The sequence below is a fragment of the Pseudorca crassidens genome, chromosome 2, assembly GCF_039906515.1.
Source record: "Pseudorca crassidens isolate mPseCra1 chromosome 2, mPseCra1.hap1, whole genome shotgun sequence".
Lineage (NCBI taxonomy): Eukaryota > Metazoa > Chordata > Mammalia > Artiodactyla > Delphinidae > Pseudorca > Pseudorca crassidens.
Window position 1 is genome coordinate 87309358 of NC_090297.1, and position 24532 is coordinate 87333889.

Consider the following 24532-nt stretch of genomic DNA (forward strand, 5'->3'; position numbering starts at 1 on the left):
TCACACATACTAATTCATTTTGTCCTCACAAACAGCATTATTTTCTCATTTTACAAGGAAGAAAGCCAAGGCACAGAGAGAGTAATATGCCTGGTGTAACAAAGCAAGCAATTCGCAAAGTGAAGCTCCTAATCTCCATATTCTGTAATGTTACATTATTCTCTCCCTTAAAATAATTCTGGCTTCCTGAGAATGACTCACATGAGTTTTCTCAGCAATTCCTACTCTGTTGAATTGCATCTTTATGTGGCAAGAGGACAGACCAGCTCAGAGCAGCTAATCGGAGTTCTGCATTAACGAAAGGAAAGATCGTCCAGGACCTGTGTCAACCACAGTATCTCATATGGTGCAGCGCATGCTATGGGTGTTAAGTCTTACCTTTTTACTGTATGTAATACAGCATCTTTGCCTTCCGACTGTAGTTAAAGGTGTGAATGTGTTGAAGGCACCTGGTGATAAAGGGGCATCAACAACATAAAGAGCCCCAGGACCTTAGACTTAGGAGGAGAAACTGCACAGGCTCATTTCCTTTGGTTGTGAAATGGAGCTCAGTTGAGGAGCCCTTTGGGTCCCACTGTGTTATAAAAATATTGCTGATTTATCTCACTGATAATCTATACAGGCACAATATGGGTCACTTCATGCATTATTTTATTTAATTCTTATGATATGTCTAAAGACTACTGTTGTCTCCATTTTACAGATGACAACTACTGAGCTAGTCAGTAGCAGAGATAGAATTTCAACTTCAGTCTGTTTTAATGCAAAATAGTTCTTCACTGTTACTCTAGTTTTCCACAAAAGGGAGTCTAAATTTATTTTTTTACACAGATGTAGGAACCGCCCAATTTTTGTTGTACTGTGTCCTGGGCAGAGATCCCAGGCAGCACAGTTGCAGACAAATGTATGGTCTCCAAAAGAGGTTGTCAAGAGCCAGAAAAAAAATCAGGGATTTGAAGTCAAGGCAAGGTGGCAGTAGGAATAAAGAGGAGAGGAGAATCAAGGCAGACAATATGGCAGAAACATAGTCCTTGAAATTGAAGGACTTTGCTGCAGCTGGCCCTTTATAGCTCCGTGTTACAATAGGATCCAATAACTCTTTTCTTAGCCTCAACCTGGATTTGGTCTCCAAGTTACAGCTAATGTTCTTTCCTGCCACATCTGGACATTGTTCCTAACAGGACACTGGTAATCAGTCTTTCAGTTCCTCATAAGAGCACATCTGGCTGACAGCCATGACAAGCCTGACTAGTGGTTCTGAGAGATTTCTTGACATAGCCCCTTGTTTCTGTCTCTTTCAACCAATAAAACTCTCCATATTTTAGCAAAATATGTCAACAGTAACAGAAAGTAGCCCCGTTTAAAAACTTCTATGAACAACCCCTTATTTCAAAATGGCAAACTAAATCAGAAATTTTACCATTTAAAGTGTAACTTCATGCCTTCTCCTTGTACATACAAAATTACTTAACTCAGTAGAAAGTTATAGTAGAATAGACACTAGATGATTGTTGCTAAATGATCAATGTATTCATTAGGACTCTTCCCACTGCAAGTGTAGAAACTCATCTGAAACATGATTACATTTAAAAGGGGAAATTTTTGACTCGCATAAGTGTAAAGTAGATGCTGGCCTTGGGAACATCTGGTTTCAAGTAATGTCATCAGTGTTTGCCTCCAAGTGTCACCTCGACACATCTATGTGTGTTGTTCTCATCCTCATTTCCTTTGGACATCGTCCTCCATGAGGTGTGTGTTCAGTGGAAGAAGTGATGATTTAGATCTGTCTGTAAACACAGCAAAATGCAAGCTATCCTCTTCCTGCTTTAGAAGAGATCCAGAGAAGGACTGGGTTTGACTCAGACAATCATTTGCATAACCCTTTGGACAATTATTATTAGAGGGGGATGGGTGCCATAGTCTGAAGTTACCCTGTTCCCTGTGTGGTAGAGCAGGGTGATCAACAGCTTCACGATATTCACATGGTAGGAATCCCCCCAAAAAATGGAAATGATTTTGCCAGAAGAAGAGAAAAGAGATGGTAGGGTGACTAATAAAAAAGGAGGAAAACAAATAAAAATAGATATCTACTGAATCAATTCAGAGAGAGAGAAAGATCTTATTTAATTTAATCAAATATCCTTTCTAGTTGTGTCTGGAAGCCCCAAATATTTTTACATGCAAGAATATTCAGTGAATGGGGTTCAAGATGGTGGAGTAGAAGGATGTGCACTCACTCCTTCTTGTGAAAACACTGGAATCACAGCTAACTGCTGAACAGTCATTGACAGGAAGACACTGGAACTCACCAAAAAAGATACCCAACATCCAAAGACAAAGGAGAAGCTGCAATGGGACAATAGGAGGGGCGCAATCACAATAAAATAAAATCCCATAACTGCTGGGTGGGTGACTCACAAACTGTAGAACAATTATACCACAGAAGTCCACCCACTGGTGAAGTTTCTGAGCCCCACATCAGACTTCCCCAACTGGGGGTCCAGCAATGGGAGGAGGAATTCCCAGAGAATCAGACTTTGAAGGCAAGCAGGATTTGATTGCAGGACTTTGACAGGACTAGGGGAAACAGAAACTCCACACTTGGAGGGCACACACAACGTAATGTGCACATCAGGACCCAGGGGAAGGAGCAGTGACCCCATAGGAGACTGAACCAGACCTACCTGCTAGTGTGGGAGGGTCTCCTGCACAGGCGGGGGGTGGCTGTGGCTCACCATGAGGACGAGGACACTGTGAGCAGAAGTTCTTGGAAGTACTCCTTGGTGTGAGCCTTCCTGGAGTCCACCATTAGCCCCACCAAAGAGCAGCATAGGCTCCAGTGCTGGGCCGCCTCAGTCCAAACAACCAACAGGGAGGGAACCCAGCTGTACCTATCAGCAGACAAGCAGATTAAAGTTATACTGAGCTCTGCTCACCAGGGCAACACCCAGCTCTACCCACCACCAGTCCCTCCCATCAGGAAGCTTGCACAAGCCTCTTAGATAGCCCCATCCACCAGTGGGCAGACAGTAGAAGCAAGAAGAACTACAAACCTGCAGCCTGTGGAACAAAAACCACATTCACAGAAAGATAGACAAAATGAAAAGACAGAGGACTATGAACCAGATGAAGGAACAAGATAAAACCACAGAAAAAGAACTAAATGAAGTGGAGATAGGCAACCTTCCAGAAAAAGAATTCAGAATAATGATAGTGAAGATGATCCAGAACCTCAGAAAAAGAATGGAGTCAAAGATCGAGAAGATGCAAGAAATGTTTAACAAAGGCCTAGAAGAATTAAAGAACAAACACATAGAAGGATTAAAGAACAAACAAACAGAGATGAGCAATACAATAACTGAAATGAAAAATACACTAGAAAGAATCAATTGCAGAATAACTGAGGCAGAAGAATGAGTAAGTGACCTGTAAGACAGAATGGCAGAATACACTGCCATGGAACAGAATAAAGAAGAAAGAATGGGGCTTCCCTCGTGGCGCAGTGGTTGAGAGTCCGCATGCCAATGCAGGGGACACAGGTTCATGCCCCAGTCTGGGAGGATCCCACATGCCACGGAGCAGCTGGGCCCGTGAGCCATGGCCGCTGAGCCTGAGCGTCCGGAGCCTGTGCTCCACAACAGGAGAGGCCACAGCAGTGAGAGGCCCACGTACCACAAAAAAAAAAAAGAAGAAAGAATGAAAAGAAATGAAGACAGACTAAGAGACCTCTGGGACAACATTAAATGCACCAACATTGCATTATAGGGGTCCCAGAAGGAGAAGAGAGAGAGAAAGGACCAGAGAAAGTATTTGAAGAGATTATAATCAAAAAATTCCCTAGCATGGGAAAGGAAAGAGCCACCCAAGTCAAGGAAGTGCAGAGAGTCCCAGGCAGGATAAACCCAAGGAGAAACATGTTGAGACACAGAGTAATCAAACTGACAAAAAGCAACAAATAACATATAAGGGAATCCCCATAAGGTTAACAGCTGATCTTTCAGCAGAAACTCTGCAAGCCAGAAGGGAGTGGGAGGGCATATTTTAAGTGATGAAAGGGAAAAACCTACAACCAAGATTACTCTACCCAGCAAGGATCTCATTCAGATTCGATGGAGAAATTAAAACCTTTACAAACAAGCAAAAGTTAAGAGAATTCATCACCACAAAACCAGCTCTACAACAATGCTAAAGGAACTTCTCTAGGTGGGAAACACAAGGGAAGGAAAAGTTCTACAAAAACAAACCCAAAACAATTAAGAAAATGGTAATAGGAACATACATATTGATAATTACCTTAAATGTAAATGGATTAATGCTCCAACCCAAAGATGTAGACTGGCTGAATGGATTAAAAAAAAGACCCATATTTATGTTGTCTACAAGAGACCCACTTCAGACCTAGGTACACATACAGACTGAAGGTGAGGGGATGGAAAAAGTTATTCCATGCAAACGGCAATCAAAAGAAAGCTGGAGTAGGAATTCTCATATAAGACAAAATAAACTTTAAAATAAAGACAAGAGACAAAGAAGGACACTATGTAATGATCAAGAGGTCAGTCAAACAAGAAGATATACCAACTGTAAAAATTTATGCACCCAAAATAAGAGCACCTCAATACATAAGGCAAATGCTAACAGACATAAAAGTCGAAATTGACAGTAACACAATAATAGTAGGGGATGTTAAAACCTCACATTCACCAATGAACAGATCATCAAAAATGAAAATAAATAAGGAAACACAAGCTTTAAATGACACATTAGACAACATGGGCTTATTTGATATTTACAGGACTGTCCATCCAAAAACAACAGAATACACTTCTCAAGTGCTCGTGAAACATACTCCAGGATAGATCATATCATGGGTCAAAAACCAAGCTTTGGTAAATTTAAGAAAATAGAAATCATATCAAGTATCTTTTCTGACCACAACACTATGAGACTAGAGATCAACTAAAGGAAAAAAAAACTGTAAAAACTACAAACACATGGAGGCTAAACAATATGCTACTAAATAACCAAGGGATCACTGAAGAAATCAAAGAGGAAATCAAAATATACCTAGAAACAAATGACAATGAAAACACGATGACCCAAAGCCTATGGGATGCAACAAAAGCAGTTCTAAGAGGGAAGTTTATAGCAATACAATCCTACCTCAAGAAACAAGAAAAATCTCAAGTAAACAACCTAACCTTACACCTAAAGCAATTAGAGAAAGAAGAACAACAAAACCCCAAAGATAGAAGAAGGAAAGAAATCATAAAGATCAGATCAGAAATAAATGAAAATGAAATGAAGGAAACAATAGCAAAGATCAATAAAACTAAAAGCTGGTTCTTTGAGAAGATAAACAAACTCATGAACCATTAGCCAGACTCATCAAGAAAAAAGGGGAGAAGACTCAAATCAACAGAATTAGATATGAAAAAGGAGAAGTAACAGCTGACACTACAAAAATACAAAGGATCATGAGAGATTACTACAAGCAATTATATGCCAATAAAATGGACAACCTGGAAGAAATGGACAAATTCTTAGAAAAGCACAACCTTCCAAGAATGAACCAGGAAGAAACAGAAAATATAAACAGACCAATCACAAGCACTGAAATTTAAACTGTGATTAAATATCTTCCAATAAACAAAAAAGCCCAGGACCAGATGGCTTCACAGGTGAATTCTATCAAACATTTAGAGAAGAGCTAACACCTAACATTCTCAAACTCTTCCAAAATATAGCAGAGGGAGGAACACTCCCAAACTCATTCTACAAGGCCACCATCACCCTGATACCAAAACCAGAGATACTACAAAAAAAGAAAATTACAGACCAATATCACTGATGAACATAGATGCAAAAATCCTCAGCAAAATACTAGCAAACAAAATCCAGCAACACACTAAAAGGATCATACAGCATGATTAAGTGGGGTTTATCCCAGGAAAGCAAGGGTTCTTCAATATATGCAAAACAATCAATGTGATATCCCAGGGAGAAGAATGGGGTTGGCTGTGTGAACACAGCCTGAAGGGGGCTAGTGTGCCAAGGCTAGCTGGGAGGGAGTCCAGGAAAAGGTCTGGAACTGCTGAAGAGGCAAGAGACTTTTTCTTGCCTCTTTGTTTCCTGGTGCGCAAGGAGAGGGGATTAAGAGCCCTGCTTAAAGGAGCTCCAGAGGTTGCGCAAGCTGCGGCTATCAGCGCAGACCTCAGAGACGGGCATAAGATGCTAAGGCTGCTGCTGCAGCCACCAAGAAGCCTGTGTGCAGCACAGGTCACTGTCCACACCTCACCTCCCGGGAGCCTCTGCAGTCCGCCAATGTCAGCGTCCCATGATTCAGGGACAACTTCCCCAGTAGAACACACAGCGCCCCTCATGCTGCTGCAACGTCATGCTGGCCTCTGCCACCGCAGGCTCGCCCCTCCTTCTGTACCCCTCCCTCCCCCGGGCCTGAGTGAGCCAGAGCCCCCGAATGAGCTGCTCCTTTAACCCTATCCTGTCTGAGCGAAGAACAGACACCCTCAGGCAACCTCCAGGCAGAGGCAGGGCCAAACCCAAAGCTGAACCCCAGGAGCTGTGCAAACAAAGAAGAGAAAGGGAAATCTCTCCCAGCAGCCTCAGGAGCAGTGGATTAAATATCCACAGTCAAGTTGATGTACCCTGCATCTGTGGAATACCCAAATAGACAACGAATCATCCCAAACTGAGGAAGTGGATTTTGGGAGCAACGATACATGTATTTTTTTCCCTGTTCCTCTTTTTATGAGTGTGCATGCATATGCTTCTGTGTGTGGATTTTGTCTCTATAGCTTTACTTTTACCATTTGTCTTAGGGTTCTGTCTGTCCGTTGTTGTTTTTCATTTTTTAGTATAGTTTTCAGTGCTTGTTATCATTGGTTGATTTGTTTTTTGGTTTGGTTGTTCTCTTCTTTCTCTCTTTTTAATTACTTTAAAAAAATTTTTAATAATTATCTTTTGGTTTTTATTTTAATAACCTTCTATTTTATCTTCTTTTATTTTATTTTAGCTCTTCCTTCCTCCCTCCCTCCCTCCCTCCCTCCCTCCCTCCCTTCCTTCCTTCCTTCCTTCCTTTCTTTCTTTCTTTCTCTCTTTCTTTCTCTTTCTTTTTTTCTCCCTTTTATTCTGAGCCATGTGGATGACAGGCTCTTGTTGCTCCAGCCAGGCATCAGGGCTGTGCCTCTGAGGTGGGAGAGCCAACTTCAGGACACTGGTCCACAAGAGACCTCCCAGCTCCACATAATATCAAACAGTGAAAATCTCCCAGAGATACCCATCTCAACACCAAGACCCAGCTTCACTCAATGATCAGCAAGCTACAGTGCTGAACACCCTATGCCAAACAACTAGCAAGACAGGAACACAACCCCATCCATTAACAGAGAGGCTGCCTAAAAACATGATAAGGACACAGACACCCCAAAACACACCATCAGACGTGAACCTGCCCACTAGAGAGACAAGATCCAGCCTCATCCACCACAACACAGGCACTAGTCCCTTCCACCACAAAGCCTACACAACCCACTGAACCAACCTTAGCCACTGGGGACAGACAACAAAAACAACAGGTACCACAAACCTGCAGTCTGCGAAAAGGAGACTCCAAGCACAGTAAGTAAAGCAAAATGAGAAGAAAGAGAAACACAGCAAATGACAGAGCAAGGCAAAAACCTACCAGACCTAATAAATGAAGAGGAAATACACAGTCTACGTGAAAAAGAATTCAGAATAACGATAGTAAAGATGATCCAAAATCTTGGAAATAGAATGAAGAAAATACAAGAAACGTTTAACAAGGACCTAGAAGAACAAAAGAGCAAACAAACAATCATGAAAAACACAAAAAGTGAAATTAAAAATTCTCTAGAAAGAAATAGTAGCAGAATAACTGAGGCAGAAGAACAGACAAGTGAACTGGAAGATAAAATAGTGGAAACAACTACCGCAGAGCAGAATAAAGAAAAAAGAATGAAAAGAATTGAGGACAGTCTTGGAGCCCTCTGGGACAATATTAAACGCACCAACATTCGAATTATAGGGGTCCCAGAAGAAGAAGAGAAAAAGAAAGGGACTGAGAAAATATTTGAAGAGATTATAGTTGAAAACTTCCCTAATATGGGTAAGGAAATAGTTAATCAAGTCCAGGAAGAACAGAGAGTCCCATACAGGATAAATCCAAGGTGAAATATGCCAAGACACATATTAATCAAGCTATCAAAAATTAAATACAAAGAAAAAATATTAAAACCAGCAAGGGTAAAACAACAAATAACATATAGGGGAATCCCCATAAGGTTAACAGCTGATCTTTCAGCAGAAACTCTGCAAGCCAGAAGTGAGTGGGAGGGCATATTTTAAGTGATGAAAGGGAAAAACCTACAACCAAGATTACTCTACCCAGCAAGGATCTCATTCAGATTCGACAGAGAAATTAAAACCTTTACAGACAAGCAAAAGCTAAGAGAATTCAGCACAACCAAAGCAGCTTTACAACAAATGATAAAGGTCCTTCTCTAGGCAGGAAACACAAGAGAAGGAAAAGACCTAAAATAACATACTCAAAACAATTAAGAAAACAGTAATAGGAATATACATATTGATAATTACCTTAAAGATAAATGAACTAAATGCTCCAACCTAAAGGCACAGACTGGCTGAATGGATACAAAAACAAGACCCATATATATGCTGTCTACAAGAGACCCACTTCAGAGCTAGGGACACATACAGACTGAAAGTGAGGGGATGGAAAAAGATATTCCATGCAAATGGAAACCAAAAGAAAGCTGGAGTAGCAATTCTCATATCAGACAAAATAGACTTTAAAACAAAGACTATTACAAGAGACAAAGAAAGACACTAACTGATGATCAAGGGATCAATCCAAGAAGAAGATATAGCAATTGTAAATATTTATGCACCCAACGTAGGAGCACCTCAATACATAAGGCAAATACTAACAGCCATAAAAGGGGAAATCAACAGTTACACAATCATTGTAGAGGACTATAACACCCCACTTTCACCAAAGGACAGATCATCCAAAATGAAAGTAAATAAGGAAACAGAAGCTTTAAATAATACTTAAACAAGATGGACTTAATTTTTATAAGATATTCCATTCAAAAACAACAGAATTCCATTCAAAAACAACACTTTCTTCCAAGTGCTCATAGAACATTCTCCAGGATAGATCATATCTTGGGTCACAAGTCAAGCCTTGGTAAGTTTAAGAAAATTGAAATCGTATCAAGTATCTTTTCTGACCAAAACGCTATGAGACTAGATAACAATTAAAGGAAAAAATCTGTAAAAAATACAAACACATGGAGGCTAAACAATACACGACTTAATAACCAAGAGATCACTGAAGTAATCAAAGAGGAAATCAGAAAATACCTAGAAACAAATGACAATGAAAACACGACAATCCAAAACCTACTGGATGCAGCAAAAGCAGTTCTAAGAGGGTAACTTTATAGCAATACAATCCAACCTTAAGAAACAAGAAACATCTCAAGTAAACAACCTAACCTTACACCTAAAGCAATTAGAGAAAGAAGAACAACAAAACCCCAAAGTTAGCAGAAGGAAAGAAATCACGAAGTTAAGAACAGAAATAAATGTAAAAGAAATGAAGAAAATGATGGCAAAGATCAATAAAACTTAAAGCTGGTTCTTTGAGAAGATAAACAAAATTGATAAACCATTAGCCAGACTCATCAAGAAAAAAAGGGAGAAGACTCAAATCAAGAGAATTAGGAATGAAAAAGTGGAAGTAACAACTGAGACTGCAGAAATAGAAAGGATCATGAGAGATTACTACAAGCAAATCTATGCCAATAAAATGGAGAACCTGGAAGAAATGGACAAATTCTTAGAAATGCACAACGTGCCGAGACTCAAACAGGAAGAAATAGAAAATATGAACAGACCAATCACAAGCACTGAAATTGAAACTGTGATTAAAAATCTTCCAACAAACAAAAGCCCAGGACCAGACGGCTTCACAGGCGAATTCTATCAAACATTTAGAGAAGAGCTAACACCAATCCTTCTCAAACTCTTCCAAAATATAGCAGAGGGAGGAATACTACCGAACTCATTCTACGAGGCCACCATCACCCTGATAGCAAAACTAGACAAAGATGTCACAAAGAAAGAAAACTACAGGCCAATATCACTGATGAATACAGATGCAAAAATCCTAACAAAATACTAGCAAACAGAATCCAACAGCACATTAAAAGGATCATACACTATGATCAAGTGGAGTTTATTCCAGGAATGTAAGGATTCTTCAATATATGCAAATCAATCAACGTGATACACCATATAAACAAACTGAAGTAGAAAAACCATATGATCATCTCAATAGATGCAGAGAAAGCTTTTGACAAAAATCAACACCCATTTATGATAAAACCCCTGCAGAATGTGGGCATAGATGGAACTTTCCTCAAGATAATAAGGGCCATATATGACAAACCCACAGCCAACATCATCCTCAATGGTGAAAAACTGAAACCATTTCCACTAAAATCAGGAACAAGACAAGGTTGCCCACTCTCACCACTTTTATTCTACATAGTTTTGGAAGTTTTAGCCACAGCAATCAGAGAAGAAAAGGAAATAAAAGGAATCCAAATCGGAAAAGAAGTAAAGCTGTCACTGTTTGCAGATGACATGATACTATACATAGAGAATCCTAAAGATTCTACCAGAAAACTACTAGAGCTAATCAATGAATTTGGTAAAGTAGCAGGATACAAAATCAATGCACAGAAATCTCTGGTATTCTTATATACTAATGATGAAAAATCTGAAAGTGAAATTAAGAAAACACTCCCATTTACCATTGCAACAAAAAGAAAAAAATATCTAGGAATAAACCTAACTAAGGAGACAAAAGACCTGTATGCAGAAAATTATAAGACACTGATGAAAGAAATTAAAGATGACACACATAGATGGAGAGATATACCATGTTCTTAGATTGGAAGAATCAACATTGTGAAAATGACTCTACTACCCAAAGCAATCTACAGATTCAATGCAATCCCTATCAAACTACCACTGGCATTTTTCACAGAACTAGAACAAAAAGTTTCACAATTTGTATGGAAACACAAAAGACCTCGAATAGCCAAAGTAATATTGAGAACAAAAAACGGAGCTGGAGGAATCAGACTCCCTGACTTCAGACTATACTACAAAGCTATAGTCATCAAGACAGTATGGTACCGGCACAAAAACAGAAATATAGATCAATGGAACAGGATAGAAAGCCCAGAGATAAAACCACACACATACGGTCACCTTATCTTTGATACAGGAGGCAAGAATATACAGTGGAGAAAAGACAGCCTCTTCAATAAGTGGTGCTGGGAAAACTGGACAGGTACTTGTAAAAGAATGAAATTAGAGCACTCCCTAACACCATACACAAAAATAAACTCAAAATGGATTAACGACCTAAATGTAAGGCCAGACACTATCAAACTCTTAGAGGAACACATAGAACACTCTACGACATAAATCACAGCAAGATCCTTTTTGACCCACCTCCTAGAGAAATGGAAATAAAAACAAAAATAAACAAATGGGACCTAATGAAACTTCAAAGCTTTTGCATAGCAAAGGAATCCATAAACAAGACCAAAAGACAACCCTCAGAATGGGAGAAAATATTTGCAAATGAAGCAACTGACAAAGGATTAATCTCCAAAATTTACAAGCAGCTCATGCAACTCAATAACAAAAAAGCAAACAACCCAATCCAAAAATGGGCAGAAGACCTAAATAGACATTTGTCCAAAGAAGATATACACATTGCCAACAAACACATAAAAGAATGTTCAACATCATTAATCATTAGAGAAATGCAAATCAAAACTACAATGAGATATCATCTCTCACTGGTCAGAATGGCCATCATTAAAAAATCTAGAAACAATAAATGCTGGAGAGTGTGTGGAGAAAAGGGAACACTCTTGCACTGTTGGTGGGAATGTAAATTGATACAGCCACTATGGAGAACAGTATGGAGGTTTCTTAAAAAACTAAAAATAGAGCTACCATACAACCCACCCATCCCACTACTGGGCATATACCCTGAGAAAACCATAATTCAAAAAGAGTCATGTACCAAAATATTCATTGCAGCTCTATTTACAATAGCCAGGACATGGAAGCAACCTAAGTGTCCATCAACAGATGAATGGATAAAGAAGACGTGGCACACATATACAATGGAATATTACTCAGCCATGAAAAGAGACGAAATTGAGTTATTTGTAGTGAGGTGGATGGACCTACATTTGTCATACAGAGTGAAGTAAGTCAGAAAGAGAAAAACAAATATCATATATTAACGCATATACGTGGAATCTAGAAAAATGGTACAGATGAACCAGTTTGCAAGGCAAAATAAAGACACAGATGTAGAGAACCAACGTATGGACACCAAGGTGGAAAGCTGGTCGGGGGGAGTGGTGGGATGAATTGGGAGATTGGGATTGACATATATACACACATTTTACACATAATATGTGTAAAATAGATAAGTAATAAGAACCTGCTGTATAAAAAACCCATTAATTAAATTTAAAGAAAAAGAATATTCTATGCACTAGACCTCATAATTTGGAAAAAGAAAACAGAAACACAGTTGGACTAGAAACTGATGAGTTATCTTTTGGTCAGAGTCAAATGGAACAAAAGTTACAACCAAGTGCTACCAGGGATTTATCCATCTTTTTATGAGTTTGGGTTTGTTTTTTTTTTTCCTTAAGCCCTGAACACTTTAGAATCTAAAGTGAGTTAATAATCATCGAATAAAAGTTAGTCGGTAGGCTAAATTTGAAGGGTCATTTCAGAAATCCTTTCTAAACATTCCTCATTGTAGGATCAAGATCAATTCCTACAAAAACATTAGATTTATTTCTCATATGGTTTCTATAAGTTATTCACTGAAGGTGGTTAATGACTAATTTCTTTTATTAATTTATCAACCTTAAAATCTCTTTTTTATCCTCTTTCAAGTCCTCCCTCTTCAAAAGAAGGACATTTATATGGAAATAATATTCCCCATAAATTTCACTTCCTTTCAGCTTTACGCATTTAGCATTCTGAAAAATATACATCACAGAGACTAAAGAGGAAAATCTTCCTTTTATTGTCTCACATACATAGCTGCTTGTACAAGTATGGTCATACCATCCTTTCAAAATACACAAGAATGTAGGAGAACTTTGCTGAACTATGGAGTCTTTCATGATTAACATGGAAATTTTTGCTGGGGAAAGAGAGACAGTTGAAATATTTTTCCTACACAAGCTGGTAGTAATATTTGGACAAGGATTTACTTTATACGCTCATATTGTAGAATCTCAAAGCATAGCAATCCACATTAAATATGTAATGTCAGTTTGTTTTCTTCCAGAGTATTTATTTCCATGAACAATAATATTCTGGGAGGTGTTGGGTTTTTTGTTTGAGTTTAGTTTTTTTTTTTTTTTTTTTTGAGGCATTTGTTTGAAAAACTGTGTGGGTGGCTCACTGCTAAGTGGAAATTCTACCACACTTTAAAGCTCTGCAATCTTAGGAATGTTGGTAATTTTCAAAAGCAGATGTTCTTTTTGACATCTACAATAATATTTAGCATATACAAAAGTGCTGAATACATTAGGATGACCAAATGATAGGCCTGACTGTCTTTGTAGTCTATTTAATGCTTGGAGAGGAAAAAAAAACTAAAGGGAAATATTATTTATTTAAAGCTTATAAAAAACAAGAGCGCAAGTAAAATTTATTGGCCTTTAGACTTAGAATTCCTTTGCCACCTTCATCTCACAGTAATTCTAGAAATGGTAACCGTCACTAAAGTCTTTCCGCGAATTGTTTCTTTGTAGATGTTCTCAACAGGGTCAATGAATACTCAAAAAGAAACTTGGGGGTGGGGGGGGGAAAGAAACTTGAGTCATCATTTTTCTTGTCTTTTGATTTTTCTTTTAATGGATTACAAAACAAGCTTCATCCACACATACAAATGAAAGATTCCCAATTTAAAAAAGATATATCTTTGTTTTGAGAACAGAAGAATATAATACAATGACTCATAAATTTAGAAGATTTATTCAGTAACTAGTTTCTGAACTCCTATTATACGTCAAGCACTCTTCTAAGCACTGGGGGAAAGTATGACGAATAGGACAAAATCACTGCCTTGCATGAGCTTTCAGTGTTATTCAACTGTCATTGACCCCCTTTGTCCAATAACTTATTCAATGACTTTAATAAAATTCCACCAACAAAGTATCTTACTGGTTGAGTAAGAAGGGTATTATATATGAAAGAAAACTCCTTGGTCTTTAAGTAGAAAAAAGTTCAAAAGCCAAGATATCCAATGCAAACTGAATAATCGTATGTGGCATACCAGCTTGATTAAAACTCTAATTGCTATCTTTGATATGCTTCCTCTAGGTTGAGGATCCCTTGGGAATGCCTTGTGGAAGCATCAAAGAAAAGAAATTTGAGGAAATCAATTCTTTTCATCTTGACTTTCAATAAGTTTAAAAGGAAATCATGGTTAGATCCTCTCTAAATGTCCTTACATAGATCATTCACATAAACCTAACTATCAAAATATCAAGGATGTTGTATCAATATCAATATCAATATCTCATGTTGTATTTGGTGGGCAGTCATATCCCTGAATTTTATTTCACCAAGCTTCTGTCTCATAAGATTAATAGATTAATGTGTATTTGGCAAGTAGGACATTTCATAAGGGATTCTAAGTTTCCCATTTGAGACACTAGTATTGTCTAAATCAGACACCATATATTAAGACCAAAATGTGCTGGCCAACAAGTTTTATAGAACTCTAACGGGTTCCAGTGGATAATTCCTCTGCTAATATCTCTGAAGTTCATTGAAAGAGGGATGCTATTATTTCCCAGTTTCAAAAACTATTTCCTGTCCTAATAGTGTCACAGAATATGATGGCTGCCCCTTATTTCTCCACTCTCTCGTCAATCAACCCATCTGTGCCAGTTTAGCAACAACATCCCATTTCTGCAGCAATGATCCTGCAGGGACTGGTGAGAGATGCTAACTCACACTGTTGCCTGAACACCCAATCCCTCCAAAGAGCTATATGCAAAGCAGGAACAAATGAGATCATTAGAAGGAGAACTCAGTCAGACTTCTTTAGTCAACAATGTCTGAGATAACTCCTTTGTCAGTAATGGAGATATGAAGAAAAAAAAATGTTTTCCAATTCCAGTAAAAAGTTTCATTTATATTTCATATCATGCCCCCCCTTACATCATTATGAAATAAATTTTTAGCTGCATGACGCCAGGCAAGAAGTTTTAAGAACTAAGTACTATCTCAAAACACTTATTGGAAGGACTGTTGTGAGAATTAAATGAGATAATGTATAAAAAAGAACAGCTCCTGGTAAACAGAGCAACCATACTGTTCCCTCCAAAGGGCACAATTCACATTGATTTCTATATATGGAGACCCCTGGAATTAGGCAATGACATGGTATGCTTACAAATAGGAATATTTAAAAAAAAATAAGCACATGGCCAGGTATAAAGTGTGCATTATATAGATATTCTTTTTACTTTTCTCTGTGCATCAGGAAATAATAATATTGATGAAGCTACTATCAGTTAAAGCTCCCATCTCTATCAACACATCTACCTTGTGTAAAGAATCCTTTCTGAGAAATCATAGGGTGAATTAAATCAAGCGATGTGTTGTGTTCTTACAGCATGGCTTCTATGGAAGTGTGCTCTGGGCATCCTAGTCTGGACATTTCTCTTCCACCCTCTTCAAATTCTCTCAAGTCATAGCATGCCACCACCAACAGCCCTTTTCAGCTGTTATTGATACATGTTTTGCCAGTACTTCCAGGGTGCTGAGATGTTTCTGCTGCCCTTCAGAGTGTTATCCCTAATTGTTTGCTGATATGTACTTTTTGTTTTCTTTGAAGGAGACTACAGACTCCAAAAAAAGAAAAAGCATAATAGTCTTTCAGGTTTTTTTTTTTTCCCAGCAGATGTAGGTAGCAATATTATTTACATATCTTTTTGCCAGCCTTTATAGGTCAAGTCTATTCACTGTATCACAATAAATGGAAGAAAGAGAGATGGCAACAAGGAAAAAAATCATTGCAGAAAACAAACTCAGGATTGCACATTAGAGTGCTCATGACTAGAAAGTGCAAAGAGAACCATACTAATGCTCAGAGAATGGAAACTTATATAAAGTAATCATGTCCTAGCACTGTTGGGAGTGAAAATTAGTCAAGCACTTTGCAGAGAAAATTGACCACACTTACTAAAATTGAATTTAAACATGCCCTACAATTCAGCAAGTTCACTCAGTTATGTACCTCAGAGAAACTAACACATATGCACAAGGAGAAATCATCAGAATATATATTTCAGCATTGTTTCTATCAGTGAAAAACTGGAAAGAACCCAAATATCTATCAATCAAGAATGATAAATCGACATGTATTCATACAATAAAATACTACAACGCATTTAAAATAAATTAACCAACACACAAGTAAACATGGATAAATTGCAAACATATATTCTTGGGCAAAAAAGCAAGTTGCAGTATTCATTCATTTAGTTTTGAATTTATTAAGCATTTTCTATGCATCAGATATGCAAGATTGTTCTAAGTAGCAGAAATTCATCAGGGGAGAAAATAGACAAAGTCTGTGACCTTAAGGAGCTCACATCCTCATGACAGAAAAGATATAAGAATCAAATAAATAAATATATACTATATCAAGGATGAAAATTGAGTGAAGAAAATTAAAACAGAGTGAGGGCATTGAGACTGAAGGGACTGTTTTTGTATAGGGTACTTGGGGAGAGATTCTAATAAAATATTGTTTGAGCAGAGACATGAAGGAGTTAGGAAGGAAAATAGAGAAAGTTCTGTCAACATTGAGAAAACAAGCACAAGCCCTGGGCTAGGACATTGGTATGTTCCAGGGCTAGTAAGAGGCCAGTGCCACAAAGGAAATAGTGGTAGACAATGAGTCCAGAGGCAAGAGCACGTGGTGGGGGGGGGGGGGGTGGCCGGGAAGGGCAGAGTACAGATTTTGCTTTTGTTCTGCGTAAAATAGAAAGTCATTAGAGGATTTTTAAAAGAGGAGTTACAAAAATGACAGTTTTCAAATACTCACTCTGGGTCAAAAAGGATCTTGCTGTGATTTATGTCATAGAGTGTTCTGCCTATGTGTTCCTCTAAGAGTTTGATAGTGTCTGGCTTTATATTTAGGTCTTTAATCCATTTTGAGTTTATTTTTGTGTATGGTGTTAGGGAGTGTTCTAATTTCATTATTTACATGTAGCTGTCCTGTTTTCACAGCACCACTTATTGAAGAGACTGTCTTTTCTCCATTGTATATTCTGGCCTCCTTTATCAAAGATAAGGTGACCATATGTGTATGGGTTTATCTCTGGGCTTTCTACCCTGCTCCATTGATCTATATTTCTGTTTTTGTGCCAGTACCATACTGTCTTGATGACTGTAGCTTTGTAGTATAGTCTGAAGTCAGGGAGCCTGATTCCTCCAGCTCCATTTTTCGTTCTCAAGATTGCTTTGGCTATTCAGGGTCTTTTGTGTTTCCATACAAATTGTGAAATTTTTTGTTCTAGTTCTGTGAAAAATGCCAGTGGTCGTTTGATAGGCATTGCATTGAATCTGTAGATTGCTTTGGGTAGTAGAGTCATTTTCACAATATTGATTCTTCCAATCCAAGAACATGGTATATCCCTCCATCTGTTTGTATCATCTTTAATTTCTTTCATCGGTGTAGTTTTCTGCATACAGGTCTTTTGTCTCCTTAGGTAGGTTTATTACTAGGTATTTTATTCTTTTTTTGCAGTGGTGAGACTGTTTCATTAATTTCACTTTCAGATTTTTTTATCATTAGTGTATAAGAATGCAAGAGATTTCTGTGCATTAATTTTGTACCCTGCTACTTTACCAAATTCTTGATTAGCTCGTAGTTTTCTAGAGAAATGGAAATGAAAACAAGAATAGACAAACAGGACGTAATGAAACTTAAAAGCTTTTGCACAGCAAAGGAAAACATAAACAAGATGAAAAGACAACCCTCAGAATGGGAGAAAATATTTGCAAATGAAGCAAGTGACAAAAGATTAATCTCCAAAATTTACAAGCAGCTCATGCAGCTCAATATCAAAACCAAACAACCCAATTCAAAAATGGGCAGAAGATTTAAACAGACATTTCTTCAAAGAAGATATACAGATTGCCAACAAACACATGAAAGAATGCTCAACATAACTATTCATTAGAGAAATACAAATCAAAACTACCATTAGGTATCACCTCACACCAGTCAGAATGGCCATCATCAAAAAAATCTACAGGGCTTCCCTGGTGGTGCAGTGGTTGAGAGTCCGCCTGCCGATGCAGGGGACACAGGTTCGTGCCCCGGTCCGGGAGGATCCCACATGTCGCGGAGCGGCTGGGCCCGTGAGCCATGGCCGCTGAGCCTGCACGTCCAGAGCCTGTGCTCCGCAACGGGAGAGGCCACGACAGTGAGAGGCCCGCGTACCGCAAAAAAAAAAAAAAAAGGAAAGAAAGAAAAAATGAAAGCACAGGGTCTTATACATGACTTTCAGAGTAACTTTACGTGCAATAACCAAAAACTGGAAACAGCTGAAATGTTCATGAACCGGTAAATGGATACACAAATTTCAGTACATCCATGCAATGGACTAATCCTCAACAATTCAAAGAACAGACTATTGATACACACAGATATGGGTGCATCTCCAAATAATTAGGCAAAGTGAAAGATGCCAAGCAAATAAGAGTGCACACCATATGATTCAACTTATATAAAATTCCAGAAACAGAAAATTAATCTGTAGTGACAAAGAGCAGATCAGTGGTTGTCTGAAGTTGAGGGTGGAGACAGAGAAGCGTGAGGAATAAGGATTACAAAAGGGTATGAAGAGACATTTGGGAATGATGGATACCTTTAAACACTTGACTTTAATCACAGTTTCATGAGTGTGGACAGATATCAAAACCTATCAAATTGCAACACTTTAAGTGAGCGCAAAAACAACTGTGACAGAGATAAAAAAGTAATGGTACAGAGAAATTATTTCTTTCAAAGGGCACTATGGGTGAAGCTACATCTGATCCCTTTCTGTGTAGTCTATGGCTTATAGTTAGGCAACTCTACTCAACAACAAAGATATGTGTTCAGATGTAATTTTTTTAAGTTATTAAATTCATAAGCAAACATGAATTAACAGGATCTTAGTAACTAATTTCTTGTACATAGTCTCATATAAGGAGATTCCAGCAAAGCTGATGAGCAAAATTTGTATTATAACAAAATTTTTCTATTTAATATCAACTTCGCTGCAATAGTAGGCTGAATTCTTTGCGAGCTTTAACTAGTAGCAACGGTGACTCATAATTTAGGAGATAAAGCCAATGTTATAACTATGCTGAGGGATTAAAGAGGTCCATCATCATCAAGATGATCATAAAAATTCAGTCACGCAGACCTAAGGAAACTTCAGAAAGTGAATTTATTTGTTTTATTAGAAGTGTGATATTCTAGCACAGCAGATTTTAGGGGTTTCCTGCACTTTGTGTCAGAGTTCCCATAGTTTTTGAAATACGAACATTGAAAACTGATCATGTGGCTTTATATCAAAAACAACAGAAATCATCGTCTTCTTGAGGAAGCAACTAGGCTGTGGTCAGACGTCAGGCTCCACTGCTCCCCCTCTGGGGCCTGGCACAGTGCCTGATGATACACAGAGGGTGCTCAATACATGAGAACAGTGGTCTCCCCTACAGCTGTCACTTAAGAACTGAACTTGTAAACTAATACTACCTTAAGGAAGCTTTAAGAAATATTAAATTATGCTTACTAAGAGCAATCAATAAGTGCATAATCTTTGAAAACCAGTAGCTTTGAAGCAAGTTTTAAGCCTAAATAATAACAATAATAGCGATAAGATCACTACAGTAATAATATTCATAATGATAAGAAGAATATTGGACACATTTTATGTCAGGCACTGGCGAAGCACTTTGCAGTTGTGATTTCTTTTACTCCTCACGACAATCATGTGAGATGCATATTACTGTTATCATCACTTTGGACGGTACTGATCCATTTACTGCATCTTTGTGTGGGGAATGGACCATATCTTTCTTATGCTCCACAGCATACCCAGCAACAAGTCTGGTTTCTAACACAACAGATATTTGTGAGTATGTTCATCCCTGTATAGATAAATAGCAAAGTCAGGACTCAAACATAGGTGACCCAGACTCCAATTTCTATTTTGCTTATTGCTCTTTATGTCAGTAAAATCTTAAAACAACCTAACTGTTCAGTGGTATAGAAATGATTAAATGCATTTTGCTACAGTGACTCTATGCAGTAAAATACAGCCAGGAAAATGTTAATTCAAAAAACTAAATAGCTATATGGAAAAATACTCATAATTAATGGGAAAAAAGAAAACAAAATTACATCTCTGCTTTGATTACAATTATGTAAAAATGATGTATACATATTAATAAGAACTGTAAAGGAATAAAATATTAAGCAATCTATTTTATGGTGGTTGCAGGTAATGTATTTAATTTCCATTATTGTTATTTAATATAGCCTTCTAAAAATTACACTAAAAAATAAGAAAAGCTGTAGCATGGTATGTGCCTATATTACATGAAAATTGCATTTTAACCCATGAGTTTACATTTAAACACCACGTCAGTCATCCGCATTTCAAAACAAATGTGATAAGTTAGTGCTGAACAAGTAAGAATTAAGTTAGAGTCCTGGCAGAGGGTAAATGTGAAGTATGGGGGAGACGGGGGGATTATAACATACCTAATGAAGAAAAGAGGGGCTAAGAAGTCTTCTCTGCTTCTTAAGAGGTCATCATCATAACTGTCTATTTCTACTGTTCACAGAGTATTAGTTATGTTGACAAGCCTTTGTAAGACAGGGAAATTCTAGTAACTAAATTCCCCTCATGTCTCCATCTTCTGCAGCAAGTTTAACCCCAAAATGATGTTCCCTTCATTAATTATCTTCAGGTGAAGGCATTCAGGCTTTCCTAGGACATTATTGCTGTGTATTTCTGCATCTTTCTTCCTCCCCAATTTAAGAGCGTTCATTCCCACTCCAATCACTGCAGGCATAGATTACTGCAGCCTCCACCAGGACACATCGCTACCGACAGGTACGTATTTGGCATGGGGTTAAGAGCATTTAAATCTCAGTTCCACCACTTACCAGCTTTGGATCAGAACTGAGACAAATTACTTCACTTTTCTAAACTCCAGTGTTCTTGATTGTAAAATGGGAACCATAATAGCATTCAACTCTTAAGATTATAGAAAGAATAAATTGAGAAAATGTAAATAAAGTGCCTAGCCCATAATAAGTGCTCATTAATGTTAAGTATTACTATAATAAATACTCCTTAGCAGTATTATCTTTCCTTATCAAGACCCTCCAGCAACTCCTACGTACTTTGTATAGCTCTTCTAATGACTTCTAAAGCTCTTCCCTGTATCTTCACCTTATTTTCATTTACTTAATCTCTATTTATATCTTCTTATATATATTTTCAGGTTACTTTGTTGCTTTCTCACCTCTAAGTATTATCCATACACTTCACCAAGCTCTAATAGGTATACAAAAATGATTTGTTTAATGAATGGAGAAATGTGACATTTTTTGCTCAGTCTTTAAATTGTAAGTTAATATTTAAGAATTTTCCACTAAAATACAGCCTCTTGGAGTGTTTCACATCAGAAGTTGACATCCAGTTGAAGTAGTGAAACTCCCTCAAAAATCTGATCTGTTATTGGGTAGAATGTTTTATTGCCACAGTCAGACTTAAGGATGCAGGAGTGGTGATTCCCATTTATCCCCATTTAATTCGTTAGTCTGGCTTGTGCAAAAACCAGATGGATCCTGGTGGATGACAGTGGGCCAACACAAACATAACCAGTGTTAGCCCCAGTTACAGCTGCTGTACCAGATCTGATATATTTACTAGAGCATTATTAATACAGCCCCAGGTATGTCATATGTGCCCACTGATTTGGTGAATGTGTTCATTTCAATATCCATCAGTAAAGGAGATCAGAAGTACTTTGAATTCACTTGATATGGACAAGTAAATATTAACAGTCTTGCTGCAGGGCATGTTAACTCTACTGTCCTCTATCACAGTATAATCTGAAGGGACTTGAACCATCTGAACACTCTGCAGCATATCACATTAATACACTATATTGATGACATCATGTCAATCAGACATGATGCATGGAAAGTACTCTATATGCCTCAATAGGAAACATGGCCCAAAGGGAGGGATATAAACCATACAAAGATATTGGAGCCTGCTACACCCATGAAGTTCTTTGGGGTTCACTGATTTAAGGCCTGTCAGGACATCTTCTTCAAAATAAAAGATGAGTTATTATATCACACATTAATTATCACTAGGAAATTCAATGCATGTAAGGCATCTAAATGTTTTGGAAGCAGCAAATTCCATACTTGGCAATACTGATCAGCCCATTTATTAAGTGACACAGAAACTATAATATTTATTACAGTGGGATAACAGAGGCTAGGTAGACATACTGTTGTCTTTTAAAAGGCAGTAGAATATAGGGGTTGAAAACACAGACTTTATCCATATTCAGAACCCAGCTCTACCACTTAGTAGCTATGTGACCCTGAACAAGTTCCTTTTCTCTCTCGTCTTCAGCTTTCTCATCTGTAAACTGAGAATTATAATAACCTCTCAGAGTGTTGTAAGTACCGTTATGTCTGGCACAGATAAATTTAGCTATTCTTTTTATTAAATTGGAAGTGCCTCCAAAACAATGTGCTGCATATTTTGAGAAGTAGGAGAGAAGGAGAAGACCAGGAGAGGGTTATAAACATTTATGTTCATGAGCTCTTTTTAGTGAATGGGATGAAAATGTGAAGGATTAGTTTGACAGAAGTGAAAGGTTAATTCTTGAGTTTAATGCATAGAAAAGTAAGGTCAGAGTACGGTGGAAAGAAGGAGATACCTGAAGATGAGGAAGGATAGCCACATGGAGAAGAGGTGCAGGTGACTGGAAGAGATGGAATGAGTAATCCCAGAGGACAGGCAGAAAGGACAAATTAGAAAGGTCTTCAAGCTGGAAGGAGAAAATTAGGAAGGCTTGAGAAGGCCAGAAATATATTTCAGGTTGCAGAGACTCTGTGTCAGTGAAGAATAAATATCAGGGCTTTTTCCAGTTGACAGAAAAAAGAGAATATTCAGATAGTCCCCGTATTGGGAGAATTATAATTTAGAAGAGCAGTCAGGGCATTCTGTTCTTGCAGCTACAACTGTCAGCACTCTGGTAAGTTCATGTGAATTGAAGAAGGCGATTAACAGAGAGAAGAGGTAATCAGAGTCATTGAGGAAATAATTGCAAAAACAGCCTGCAAAAGCACGTCCAAATGATTAAGAAATTGGTGGGAACCAAAGAAAACCAGAGATATTAATGCCCCAACACACCCAGTCAGAGAATATAACCTTCCTCGTGTCATTTGTTTAATGATTCCCATTGGTGTGGATTTCAACAAGGAAATGCACAGCTGATTTATGTAAACCAGAGAACTGTATCAAGGCCTGAGCCCACCATGACTGAATATCTACCACCATCTAAATAGGCCCTAGAATAAGTCTCTCTGGGTTGGCCTTCAGCTCCAGCTTTGTGTGTGCAATTCAGACCTTACTTAACTTCTCCAAGCCTCAATTCCCTCATCTGTAAAATTAAAATAATAAGGGTACCTATTTCATATGATGGCTATAAAAATTAGATGAATAAATATATGTAAAGTGCTTAGACAAGTACCAGGCACAAAGTAAATGTATGTAAGTGTCCACTAGTGTAATCTTTGTAGGGGAGGCCATCTCCCTTTCAAATTCACTGGTTAGATCCATTCTATTAACTCTTAGTTTTCAGACAATATATTTAAAGACGAAAGGTTTAAATCATTTCAAAGTGTTCTTTTTCTTAGTAACCATTTTGTTTACAAAAATAGATAAAAATGAGGGGAGAAGAGGCAGAGCCGTCAAAACTGTTCCCAGCAGTGGTTGGGTGTGGTCATCACTCCTAAGTCATCAAATACAAAGCATTTCAACACACACAATCACATATGCCATATTCCCCATCCATGGCAGTTATAAAGACCTAAAGCTCTTCACATAGAAGTCTTAAAGATTTGTGTTGGTCTTACAAGGGCTAACACACATTAACTGCATCTCTGAATTTTATTTTTAATTTGGATGAAATGAGCTTCTGGAAGAAAAAGCCTTGAAAAGCTGTGCTTTTATTTCCAGTGAAGTTCTGAACAATAAACCAAGGACCCACCTTTCAGTGCAGTAGA

At 37.8% G+C, this 24532-nt stretch overlaps 1 long non-coding RNA gene across 1 annotated transcript in view; it reads right to left on the reverse strand.

The window, feature by feature from the left end:
• The window catches only part of LOC137219024 (uncharacterized), a 313597-nt gene that overhangs the window by 189642 nt on the left and 99423 nt on the right, over positions 1 to 24532 (reverse strand). The window contains exon 2 of the long non-coding RNA XR_010940955.1: positions 2685 to 2891. This is a non-coding gene — a long non-coding RNA (uncharacterized lncRNA). The remainder of the gene's footprint in view (positions 1 to 2684; positions 2892 to 24532) is intronic.